The sequence below is a fragment of the Felis catus genome, chromosome B4 (assembly GCF_018350175.1).
Source record: "Felis catus isolate Fca126 chromosome B4, F.catus_Fca126_mat1.0, whole genome shotgun sequence".
NCBI classification, from domain to species: domain Eukaryota; kingdom Metazoa; phylum Chordata; class Mammalia; order Carnivora; family Felidae; genus Felis; species Felis catus.
Genome location: NC_058374.1, coordinates 34880380 through 34893226, shown reverse-complemented (window position 1 = coordinate 34893226; position 12847 = coordinate 34880380). Strand labels below are relative to the sequence as shown.

At 39.1% G+C, this 12847-nt stretch overlaps 1 protein-coding gene across 11 annotated transcripts in view; it reads left to right on the top strand.

Moving 5' to 3' along the window:
- Positions 1-3626: 3626 nt before the first annotated feature.
- BCL2L13 (BCL2 like 13) overlaps positions 3627-12847 on the top strand; it is a 92361-nt gene continuing 83140 nt past the window's right edge. For 4 of the 11 annotated variants that reach the window (XM_045061138.1, XM_045061136.1, XM_045061135.1 and 1 more), the window contains exon 1: positions 3629-3796. The gene's annotated coding sequence lies outside the window, so the exon portion shown is untranslated. Of the gene's footprint in view, positions 3930-12847 lie in introns of all 11 variants that reach the window. The other 7 variants (XM_045061134.1, XM_045061131.1, XM_045061140.1 and 4 more) reach the window with 4 other exon arrangements.

Sequence of the window (12847 nt, the reverse complement as noted above, 5' to 3'; positions counted from 1 at the left end):
TGAGAGCTCAGAGCCTGGAGCCTGTTTCGGATTCTGTGTCCCTCTCTCACTCTGCTCCTCCCCTGCTTGTGCTCTGTCTCTCTCTCTCTCTCTCTCTCTCTCTCTCTCTCTCTCGGGAGTAAATAAAACATAAAAAAAATTGCTTTAAAAAAACACAAAAAAACCCATAAGCTGCTGTGATTAAAGTCAAATAATACCTGTAAAAGGACCATATTATTCTATACCATTTACTGTAAAGACTATCCCTTTTCCCATTGAATTGTCTTGACACCTCTGTCGAAAATCAGTTGCCCATTCTGGACTTTCTATTCTGTTCCATTGACCTACGTTCCATCCTTAGAGTATACATTCAAAAAAATAATAATAATAAGGAAAAACAGCAAACCTTAAAACTGGAAGCAATTTGAAAGAAATGAACCTAACCACCTATCAAATTTGTAACATAACCATAGAGAATTATTTCATGTGGCTTTAAAAAATTTACATACAATAATCTGCAGAGACTTACAAAGTACAATTAGATGAATTCTGATGCCTGTGTGATCAAGATACAGACTATTTCCACCACCCTAGAAAGTTCCTTTCTAGTCAGTCCCAGACTCTCTGCCTCCAGGCATCAGTGTGCTGATTTCTATAACCATTGACTAATTTTGCTTATTCCTGAAATTCATGTAATTGGAATTACGTAATTTGTACATTTTATGTCTGGCTTCTTTCACTCAACACAATGCTTTTGAGATTAATTCATATTGTCACATGTAATATTAACCTTAAAAATAAAACTGTCAGGGGTTTTTTTGTTTGTTTTGCCAGCAAAAATGGGTTTATTCAGAAATTGCAGAGAATTGCAATTCAGGACATTCAAGCTCTGGCAAATCCAGAGAACAAAGGAGAGGACTGCTCTTTATTATAGAGGAAAATGGCTAGATGGGATATTATACTGGCTCAGTCAGAAGAGCATGAAGCTCTTGACCTCAGGGACATGAGTTAGAACCCCATGTTGGGTGTAGGGATTACTAAATAAAAACAAAAAACAAAGTAACTCCACTCAGTAAACCGGGAGTTCCAAGTATAGTAGAGTAGCTTTTCTTTAGCTAAGTTGTGACCATCTCTCATTGGCTCATTTGTTGCCGAGGGAAGGGAAAAACCTATCCTTCTACTGGGGTAGTAAGGTAGTATGGACTTGCAAAGTACCCCCTCTTCCTTTTTTTTTAATTTTACTTTTTTTAAGTTTATTTATTTTGAGAGAAAGAGAAAGAGCAAGCAGGGGAGTGGCAGAGAGAAAGGGAGAGAGAATACCAAGCAGGATTTGCACTGACAGCAAGGAGCCCAACACGGGGCTTGACTTCAGGAACCATGAGATCATGATATGAGCAGAAACCAAGAGTTGGACACTTAATTGACTGAGCCACCTAGGCACTCCTTATTTTTATTTTATTTTAAAGATTTTAAGTAATTTCACACCCAATGTGGAATTGGAATTCACAATCTAGAGATCAAGAGTCACAAGCTCTAACAACTGAGCCAGCCAGTGCCCCGCCCCCCCCAACCATTGGATCAGCAATTGACAGATTGATAGGGCATGAGAGCTCCCCCTTCTGGCTTCTTACTCTATTTTATCTATTTATTTTTTAAGGTTTTTGTTTGTTTTGAGGTTTGGGTTTTGTTTTTGTTTAATAATCTATATACCCAACATAGAGTTCTAACTCACGACCCTGAGATCAAGAGCTTCATGCTCTGCCGACTGAGACAGCCAGGCACTCCCTCTATTTTAAATGAGGTTTCCATTTGTTAATTTTCACAATATCACAATATTTTTGTTTTATTATTGAATAATTTCCATTGTGTGAATATGCTTGAAAAAATGTTATTAAAAATAAAACTAGGAAACTAATAAAATATGTAACAGCCAAATGCATGATCCTGGTTAAAACAAACAAACAAACAAAAAAGTTATTGGGGCCCTGGCTGTCTCAGTTGGAGTACGCAACTCTCCATCTGAGGGTCCTGAGTTCACACCTCACATTGAATGTAAAGCCTACTTAAAAAAAAAAAAAAAAGCCTATAAAAACCATTACTTGGACATTGAGGAAATTTATTTATTTTTTTTCTGTAAGTGTTTATCATTGAAGAAAAAAACACAGCAGCAAGTTCTGTGTTGGCTTCAACAAGGCCCAATTTTTAACATACCTACAACACTCCAAAATTGAAGTCAACACAGTCATTACTACAAATTACTTGTTGAAACAATCCATCCTGAAGAGAAAGGAAGTTAGGAAAAAGAATTTAAACAATTGGACATTGAAGAAATTTAAATATCAACTGGTTATTAGGTACTATTAGGTAGGTTTGTTTTTTTTGTTTTTGTTTTTGTTTTTGTTTTAATCTGTGTCCTTTTGGATTGGAGACACCAGGAACACCCAGGGTTCCACAGGAACCCTTCAAAAAAAATTTTTTTTAATTTTATTTAAATCCAAGTTAGTTAACATATAGTGACTCTTAGAGAATTATTGATCGTTTTACTAGCTCACTAAGCTTTTCTTGGCAAATCTCTGTCCAATTTGTCAACTAATGGCACTTACTGTTCCCTCAGTCACTCAGGCTTAAAGCCTGTTATGACACCAGCTCCAACCTTTTTGCTTCCACCCCACTCGCCCTCATATCAGTTCAGGTTTTCATCACTTTTTTCCACAACTTTATTGAGACATAACTCACATACCATACAATTCACCTATTTAAAATGGTTTCAAGTATATTCAGAGGGTGTACAACCATCAAAAATCAATTTGAGAACATTTTCATCATCTCCCTCCAAAAAACGCTGTACTCATTAGCTGTCACTCCTTATTAGGTTTTCATCACTTCTTCTTATCTGGCTCCTTATAACAGTCTTCTAATTCATCATCTTCAGCGCTTTCCTTCTTTCAATTTATTTCATGTACACCAGACAATTCGGTTTCCCTAAAGCATGGTTTAGATATTACACCTTCTTAACTAGATACCTTCTGTGACTCCCCCCAAAGGACGTTTGGATTCAAGTAAATAAACACCCATTATTACACATTCTGTTCTGGCATTGTGCTAGGTGCTGTGAGCAAAATGGGTATTACTGAAGACTTCCTTTACTGCATAGTGTCTGTGCTTTATGGACCCTCCGCCTAGAATGCCTCTTTACCCCCACCCACCCGCAACCGCTAGAAAACTTTCCCAACTTTCAAGGACCGTCTTCCCCGACAAATGGCTGCGAACTCTGCAGCTCTCTTGAACTCTCCAGACGCTTCTCTAACCCGTTCGCTTGCACACACTTAAACCTCAATACTTGTTAGCCCAATACATCCCCAGAACGTTCTGCAAAAGGAGCAATGCTCCTTTCCGCGGGAACGGCCAGCCTCTCTCCCCACACGATTGGCTCTTCAATATCCCAATACCCTTTCTCCAGCCATCAAAGACCTCCGCCCCCCGAATCATAGACGTGAGCGACTCCTGGTAAGAGCAGGCTAAGAGAGGTCGGCTCTTCCGGGTCACATCTGCGAAGACATCTCCGGACCTCTATGATTCGCGCTTCCGCTCGGAAGAACAGCACCACCTCTCTTCCGGCGTTCCTCTGCGCTCCCGGCCCGCCCCGACGCTGTCGGTGACGGAAGCACGCCGGGGGTGACCTCACCTTCCAACATGGCGGCGGCGGTAGATTAGGGCCGCGGGTCGAAGCAGCCACCGCCGCTGGGGGACCCTGTCGGAAACGACTGCCGCCGCCGCCGCCCCTTCCATCTCTTCTGGGGCAAGGGGCCAGGGCCAGGTGAGGGGAGTGGGGTTCTGGGCAAGGCAGAGTTGGGTCCTTATCCAGCTCCTCAGGCGGTTTTCACTGGGCAGGAAGGTATCCAGAGACTGTGCCGAACCACTGGCTCCCCAGTGGTTCCGACGACGCGTGAGTGAGTGTCAGTGAGTGTGTGACTGTGAGTGAAAGAGTGTGTGTGTGTACCGGCGCTCCTTTGCCCGAGGGTTCTCAAAGCATGAGGGGCCCATTTCTTTGTAACCGGACCTGTCCAGCGTGGTCCCACCGCGGACGCTTGTTGAGCGGGGCTTCCTGAGAGGGCTGCCAGAGGCGGAGGAGCTCAGCCCTTGCCCTACACCGCTGCTGTTCCCCACAAAGACCTTCACGTGGAAAACCCGTGTCCATTTTTAGGACCAGGCTGGGGAACGTGGATTTCTTTTTGGTCGAGGGAGAAGGTCTCATGCGATTCGTTTGGAATGATTGTAGATTAGGTCTGCCAGTCCTAGTTGTTTCTTCTCACAGATTGTTAGAAATTTTTTAGCCTTTATTCACTGCTGTTCTGACACCCCTTATTACTTATTTTGCAGAAAAATCTGCTTTCTTATTCTTGGAGGCAGTACAGTTCACACTAAGTCCTTTCTTCCTTTGATTTTTATCCTCTCACTATTCCAAGGAAATGCCAAGTTTCTTTCCTTCATAACCAGCTATGAAGCAGAACTCCTAGACTTTGATTTGAGGCTTTAAACCTGGGTTGAAAATCAGACGGATCTGACCAGTTCACACGCTCCCCATTGGGATCTTTGTCTTAACCACTCCCCGCTCAAGTATTTGTTTGTTTATACAAAATAGCTGTCTCACTGTCTCTATTTAGAAGTTTTAAGCTGAACTGAGGTTAATCTCTAGCCTCTCCCCCCCCCACCCCGTGTTTGTTTTTTGTTTTTTGTTTTCATGATATAAAGCAAAACAAACATAAAGTCTTTTGCGAAATTGTCAGTAAGATTTCCTCTGGAGGTTTGGTGTAAACCAGAATGTTGATCTCTGCCCTAACTTGTTGTGACCTTGGATGAGTTGCCACACCCTTCTAGTACCTTCTTTTTTATCTCAGAAAATTAAGCAAATGTTTTTGTAGGTAGTAAACTATTTATGCCTCATATACATAATTGGATAAATGTACAGTGCACATCTGCACCTGCAAATTGAACTATTTAAGCCATTTTGGAATATTCTTCCTTTGATAACAGGCCAATAAGGGTTTTGGAAATCTTTACTCTGGTCGGGTACTATTTTCAGTATTTTTTTTTTTTTTAAATGATTCATTTTCTCATACAGGCTTGTACCCCAGCAGTTGAGTTTAGTTGAAGGATATATAAAGTTGAGTCCAACCAGTTTTGTAAAGGAAAGATATGCTCTCTATCATGTAAGTTAGTCAGTACTAAATACCTTCTATACTAAACTTTAGGACAAATAATTTGCAACAGTAATCATTGTTTTAAAACTACATTTCTCTTATGAAATACTTTAGACATGCAAAACAAGTTTTAAACAGTCTTGCTTTCTTTTTATCATTGTTTTTCAAATATTTTGATTCATATCTTTTTCCAAATAGTCACCAAGATTTCTTATTTAATATATATTACAGCGTTGAAGGGAGGGGGTTATTTTCAGAGTAGCTGATTATTTAACACCTTTATCAAGATCTAATTAACATACAATTCATCAATTGCATGATTTAATTTTTTTGAAATGGTTTTTAGTATATTCACAGAGTGTGAAACCACCAACTCAATTTTGATCACCCCCAAAAGAAACCTTGTAGCCTTTAGCAGTCATTCATTATTCCCCACCTCCGCTAGGTAGGCAAGCATCGCTTTACTTTCTATTTCTATAGATTCACCAATTCTGGATATTTCATATAAACAGGATTATACAACATGTGGTCGTTTGTGACTGGCCTCTTTTACTTTGCATGATGTTTTCAGGATTCTTGCATGTTGTAGCATGTATCAGTACTTATTTTTATGGTCACATAATATGGCATCGGGATATACCAATTTTCTTTATTCATCAGTTGATGGGCAGTTATTTCCACTATGTGGCTGTTAAATATTATGCTGCTGTAACTGTTCATGTGCAAGTTTTTGTTTAGACACGTGTTTTCATTTCTTTAGCATATACGTAGGAGTGAGACAGAGTAACTGAATTTTATGCCTCCCTTTTACAAAGCTATTTACACATGCATGGGAAGCCTAATTATGTTGAAAGGCAGAGTGAGAGTGAGGCATTCCTCTATAAGTACATTATCTTCATACATTATCTTTGAATGCCAACTGCTGAGTGAAAACATTTTGAGGCAGCTCTTAACACAAGATTGACCTAGGATATTTCGATTAAGCACGTTTCGGTGTGAAAGGGACTATCTACACTAGAATATTTAGTGTCTGCTGAGTTTTAAAAATGACACCCTCGCCCAGTTGCATTTCTCAGTTGGGTGGGGTGAATTTTTTAAATTTAACAATTTTTATTAGGATTATTTAATTTTATTTCTTTTATTTTGGAGAAAGTTCTAGAATTCTATACGGGCTAATAAAGTATGGATTTAAAAAATATAGTTATTGGACCTAATTTATAGATCTTTAAAAAACTCCCTATTGAAAACACTAGTGAGTCTTGAAACTAGAGATCTGGTAACCCAAAAACGTTGTTAATGTTTACAATTCCAGAGTTTTGATTTGTGATTGAGTTATCTGTGGATTTTTCTTTTTCTTTTTATAAACTGGGATTATAGATCTGTTCAACTGTATTACTGGAGTATGTAACAGTCTTATTACATTGTAATTTTATTTTAGTAGACAGAAATGATCTAAAAACAAAGCTTGAAGTAATTTAATTAAACCATGTTAAATTGTAATCTGTTTCTGTTTTGGCTCTGTGGGGTTTAAAGAATACAATATAGCTATGATATTCTAACTCCTGTGTTGGAGGTGGTACTAGAAATTTGTGTTCCACGAACATTCAAGGTGATTACGATCAGACAAGTTTGGGAAACAACTACAAAAAACTCTCATGTTGCTGCAGATTTGCTTTTCATAAGAATTTAAAGTCGAATTTAACAGTTGCTGCCTACCTTCTGGTTGTAGTTCATAAATGTGCTTTAATTCCTGTAGTACTATTGGTGCTAGCATCCTGAAATTTGCACTAGTATTCATTAATAGAAGACTGGTTAAAAAAAATAAAGCAAACTATTTATTGTAAATTGTGGATGTTACATTTGTTACTGGAGGATCATGGATGTTTTATTTGTGCCTAGTTTTGGAGATGTCACCAAATGAATGTATAAACATAGGATTAAGTTACCCTAAGCTTCCACAGGCTGTCCATCTGGCTGACAACTGCCTGTAATTTAATAGAGGAGCAAACTAAAGGTATAAGTTTGAGAAGGAAACAGGTAGGTGACACAGATATATTCAGTGGCTTGTTAGAATTGTGCAAAAGATAGTTTTTATATTTTCTAATTTAAAAAAATTTTTTTTAACGTTTATTTATTTTTGAGACAGAGAGAGACAGAGCATGAATGGGGGAGGGTCAGAGAGAGGGAGACACAGAATCTGAAACAGGCTCCAGGCTCTGAGCTGTCAGCACAGAGCCTGATGCGGGGCTCAAACTCAGGGACCGCGAGTTCATGACTTGAGCCGAAGTCCGCTGCTTAACCGACTGAGCCACCTACACGCCCCCCCCCTTTTTTTTTTTTAATTTTTTTTTTTAACGTTTATTTATTTTTGAGACAGAGAGAGACAGAGCATGAACGGGGGAGGGTCAGAGAGAGGGAGACACAGAATCTGAAACAGGCTCCAGGCTCTGAGCTGTCAGCAGAGAGCCTGACGCGGGGCTTGAACTCACGGACCGCGAGATCATGACCTGAGCCGAAGTCAGCTGCTTAACCGACTGAGCCACCCAGGCGCCCCCCCTTTTTTTTTTTTTAAAGTAAGCTCTATGTCTGACATGGGGTTTGCACTCAGCGAGGACCGTAAGATCAAGAGTCACATGCTCCACCAACTGAGCCAGCCAGGCACCTGGATAGTTTTTGTATTTAAAATTGTATTTAAACTTCTGGATACCAAGAATACTTATACTTAATTTGAATTCTAAAGGGTTCTACTGGACTCTACTTAGAGTAAAAGTAACTATATTCTTCTTACCATTTAAAAGGAAGCTTGGGCTGTCTTAGATATGAAATGTACTCTGTGTTGGTCAGGCAGTAGTGGGGTGGACCTGAGCATTGTATTCTGTTTCCAGGAAAGCTCTGGGTGGTTATCTCAGATCATATTTACCTTTCATCCATTCTTTTTCCTTTTTTTCCTTGCCCCATTCTTAAAATTGACAAATTTGTTTCTTTCAGTACTCTGCAAAAACACCCTGTTAGTCTACCAGTTCTCCCTATTATTGTTGTTAGTGTCTTCACCTCTGCGTTTTTCTCACCCAGTACCTTGCCTGGCATACAGTAAATATGCGTTGAGCAAATGCAAGGCTCAGAGCTCGGAACTGAAGAGGATGTATGTACCTGACCAAGTGATTGCACTGTTAATTAGCTGTATGATTTTGTGTAAATAAATTATCTATTCTTGTTTCTTCATCAATAAATTGAGACTATTACCTTTTCCTTCTAGCATAGAGGATTGTCTGACAACACATGGAAGAGTGCTTTAGAAATAGAGGTCTCGTGCAGATGTAATTTATTTCTATTTGTTTGAAATGCAAGAGCCCATTGTGCAATATGGGCTACTCTGCACTACAGAATGTTGCAATGGAAGTGGATGCCCTCTCTTCCCAGAATACCCTTAGAGTACTGACCCTGTAGTAGTGTTGTGGAGTTTACATTTTGCACATTCTCAATGCCTTTGTTCTGTAATTTAATACAAACACACTAGATGGGTAATAGTGTTCCTAGGGTCTGTCTACTGCACCACCTAACCACAGGCCTGAGTGAGCTGCTTTGTTGCTATACGACTGGAAGCTCATACTATAAGTCTGGCATGTTTAGGTCTGATATGTTTATAACTAGATTCTCTGATACACATTTAAAGCCTAAAAACTGTATATTGAATTTAAATGATTAAAGTTTGTAGTATCATCTCCATTAGTGTCCATCATTGAAAAATGATTGAATAGAATATAACCATCCACCAAATATAAGGATATGTGGGTATTAACATGTATACTAGAGCTGAGGACTTTGTTGCAAATAGAATAGTGAGTATGGAAGATGGGAAATTATGAAATCTATGATTAAGATTTGCATTTATGGTTAGGCAATTGGGATTTGTAAGAAAATTTGAAGAGCACTAGGCTAAAAATGAAATTTGGAAATTCAGTGAACTATGCTTTTTCTATGGCATCTGGGTCAGAGAATGACTAAAATTGTCTTCAGATACCAATGCTTGATAAATACAGGAATTTGAATATAACAAATTTGAGAACAGGAGTTTTTTATTTAAAGCATTATTCAAAATGTGAATACTTTATTCCTGTTACCAAAAAATTCTGAGACCTTTGTAGAGCTGAAGTTTTGTTACTGATTTGCTGTGCTCTCCCCTCTCTTTTGGAACTTCATAATTTATTCCTTGCTTTCTATATTTATTTATATCTCATTTGACTCCACTTGAGTGTAAACATGCTTAAGACTCTGTGTACAAAAACAAAACAAATGGACTCTCAAACGTTGTCTGTCTCTCTCTGGCCTCTATTCTTTTCTTCTCTTCCAACCCAGGCTCTTTGAAAGAATAGCTTACAACTCCTTTCTCTACGTTTTCACTTCCCATTCATTCTTCAACTCCCTACCTTCTGCCATTGACCTTGCCAGCCACATAGAACTGGACTTTCAGGGATCATTACCTTGATATTTTCGTTCTTTTTGGTGTGTTGTTGCATTTTGTACATGTCTTCACTATCTTCTTGTTGAAGTGCCTCCCCTGATTCTGTGACCACACTCTTTTCTGGTTTTCTTCCTACCTTTCTGACTGTTTCAGTCCTGATTTTAGAGGTCATCTCTGCCAGCTTTTCATCTTTTGGCCACACCTGAAATGTTAGTTTTGCCCTGAATTCTAGTGGTGTTTGTTTTTCAGATTAAACCAGTATATCTCATCATATTTTTTTGAAGTTTATTTATTTTGAGAGAGAGAGAAGGGCAGAGAGGGAGAGGAATCCCAAGCAGGCTCTGTGTTGTCACCACAGAGCCCAATATGGGGATTGATCTTGTAAAGCATGAGATCGTGACCTGAGCCGAACCAAAAGTCAGATACTTAACCAACTGAGCCACTTAGGCGCCCCACTCACATGTTTTTTTTTTTTTTTAATGTTTATTTATTTTTGGGACAGAGAGAGACAGAGCATGAACGGGGGAGGGGCAGAGAGAGAGGGAGACACAGAACCGGAAACAGGCTCCAGGCTCTGAGCCATCAGCCCAGAGCCCGACGCGGGGCTCGAACCCACAGACCGCGAGATCGTGACCTGAGCTGAAGTCGGACGCCTAACCGACTGCGCCACCCAGGCGCCCCTCACATGTTTTTTTAAACCATGTCTCCTTTTGGTAAATAAAAAATTCTCTGGCTCCTATTCTGATGGTAGTGCTTGGGGTAGGGAGTGATAGGTGTATTTATTCTTCCCTCCCATCCCTGCATGAAGTCACTGTTACAAAGAAGGTTGAAGATTTACTGAGCTTTATTTTCTATACTTTTAATCAGAAAACAGTAGGTAATATTTCCTTCTCCAGTGTGAAACTATCTATTGAATATGGGTTTTGAAATGTAGTACTCTTTCTCACTCCTTCTGGAAATTTTGACACTTCTACCTATAGGAAGTCACTAACTCTCCATTCACTCTCCTTAGATAATTTCATTGACTTGTATCTATGTAGAGCACAATTTTGTATCTCCAGTCCAGACCTCTTAGTATAAGACTTGTATGTCCAACTACTTGTACATCTTCACCTGGACAACTCATAGGTATTTTGAAATTCAGTATGCCCTAAAGTGAACCTGTTATCCTCTCCTAAGCCAGCTTTTCCTATATTACCTGATTTGAGAAATAGGAATAAACACTACTTTCAGGGCACTTCAGTCGGTCAGGTGTCCAACTCTTAATACCGCCTTGAGTCATAGTCCCAGGGTTGTGGGATTGAGCTCTGCGTTGGGCTCTGCACTGAGCATGGAGCTTGCTTAAGATTCTCTCCCCCCCACCCCGCCTCCCTCTCACTCCCCCTCCCCCTCCCCCTTCCCCACTGCCCATCTCCCCTGCTCACTTTCTAAAATAAAATGAAAAAAAAATTTTAAATACCACTTTCCATATACTGCCTAGATTACCCTTTTATTGAGTTAGCTAACAAATCTTTGAAACTTTTTATATTTTTCCCATTTATCCCCCTTTCTGTTGTTCCTGCTCTAATTTATGCCTTCATACATCTCTTGTTTAGATTATTCCTATATTCCCCTAACTTGTGTCCTTTCCTCCAATTTCTATCTTTAATACCTCCTCCAGGATGATTTTTTCTAAAATATAATCTGTTGGGGTGCCTGGCTAGCTCAGTTGTAGAGCATCCAACTCTTGATCTCAGGGTTGTGAGTTCAGGCCCCACATTGTGTGTGGAGCCTACCTTAAAAAAAACATACAAATATACATGTTTATATGTATATATATATATACATATATATGTGTATATATATACATATATATGTGTATATATATATACATACATATACACATACATATATGTATGATCTCTTGATATGCTTTTCTTGCTTAAAACCCTTCAATAGTTGTAGTAGTGTTTAGCCTGTTTTACATCATGATCTAATTTGAAAATCTAATGAAAGAAATGGAATGATTTTTCTCTCCAGAAAAAAAATGCACATGCACATAGAATTTGCATTTAGGGGGTTCATTCATGAATATGGTTAAAATAATTCCTTGCTTATAGGATAAAACCTAAACTTCCTCACATCCCATAGCATAAAAAGCATACCAAATGCTGACTGCTGCTTACTCCTGCTAAACCTCATCCCCCTTGTATCTTATGATTTAGCCATGTTAAATTCCATAGTTTTTATGTTCTATGCTGTTTCAAAACATTCCTGTGCTTTTTTTCTGGTCATCTTCACATCTGAATTCCTTCATTCCATCCCCCTAAACTGGTTCAGTTAGTGAATATCTACTCATGTTCCAAGATTGGTTCGTATTTTACTTTCTAAAGCCTTTCCTGGTTTCTACTTTTTCCCTGTCCCAGAGAGACTCTTTTGGGTTGCCCTTCCCTACTCTGGATACTGACTTGTATCATAGAATGTTATTGTTATTGGTATTTTTTGTTTTCTTTTACTTGGTCAAAAACTCCAGAGGGCAGATGATTTATCTTAATGCCTGGAGAGTACCTTGTATCTTAAGAAATAAGTGTGTGTTGAATGAACACAAAAAATTATCAGAAGATACTGTCTTCTGTTTCAGGAGGTATAATTACTAGGTTGATATGTGGACTTTGCAGAATTTGAAGATTTTTCTAAACTAAATTAATAATCTTCACATGAAAGTAGTGTATTAAAATTGTTGAGAAACTGCCTTAGAAGTTTTAAGAAAATTAGGTTCCAGTCTTGGCCTGTGTTCCAGTTACATCTTGGTTGCCAACAACACAAAGTGATTTTAGCTTATTTAAGCAGAAAAGGAACTTATGAAAAGGGCATTGGATAGCTCACAGAATGGACGGGAAAGCAGGAAGGAACCAAGGGAGACTCAGCCAGGGTCAGGCCAAGGAATAGAAGAGATAGGACATTGCTATTGGATCTGCACCACTGCCTCTGCTGACCTAGGACCACAAGCTTATCCATGAATTATCATTATGTGTCTTTCCAGATTCTAGATCCTAGTGTGAGTCTCTGACTTGGCTGGCGCTGCATGCCACAGAACAGAACAGGAGAGAAAAAGTCTAGTTGTTTTAGTTTTTGTAGTGGGGTTGGGAGATTTGTTTCCAACCAAGATTGACACAGTGTTGGATACATAGGAAATTGGGTTCAGATGGCAGGCAGGAGCTAAACA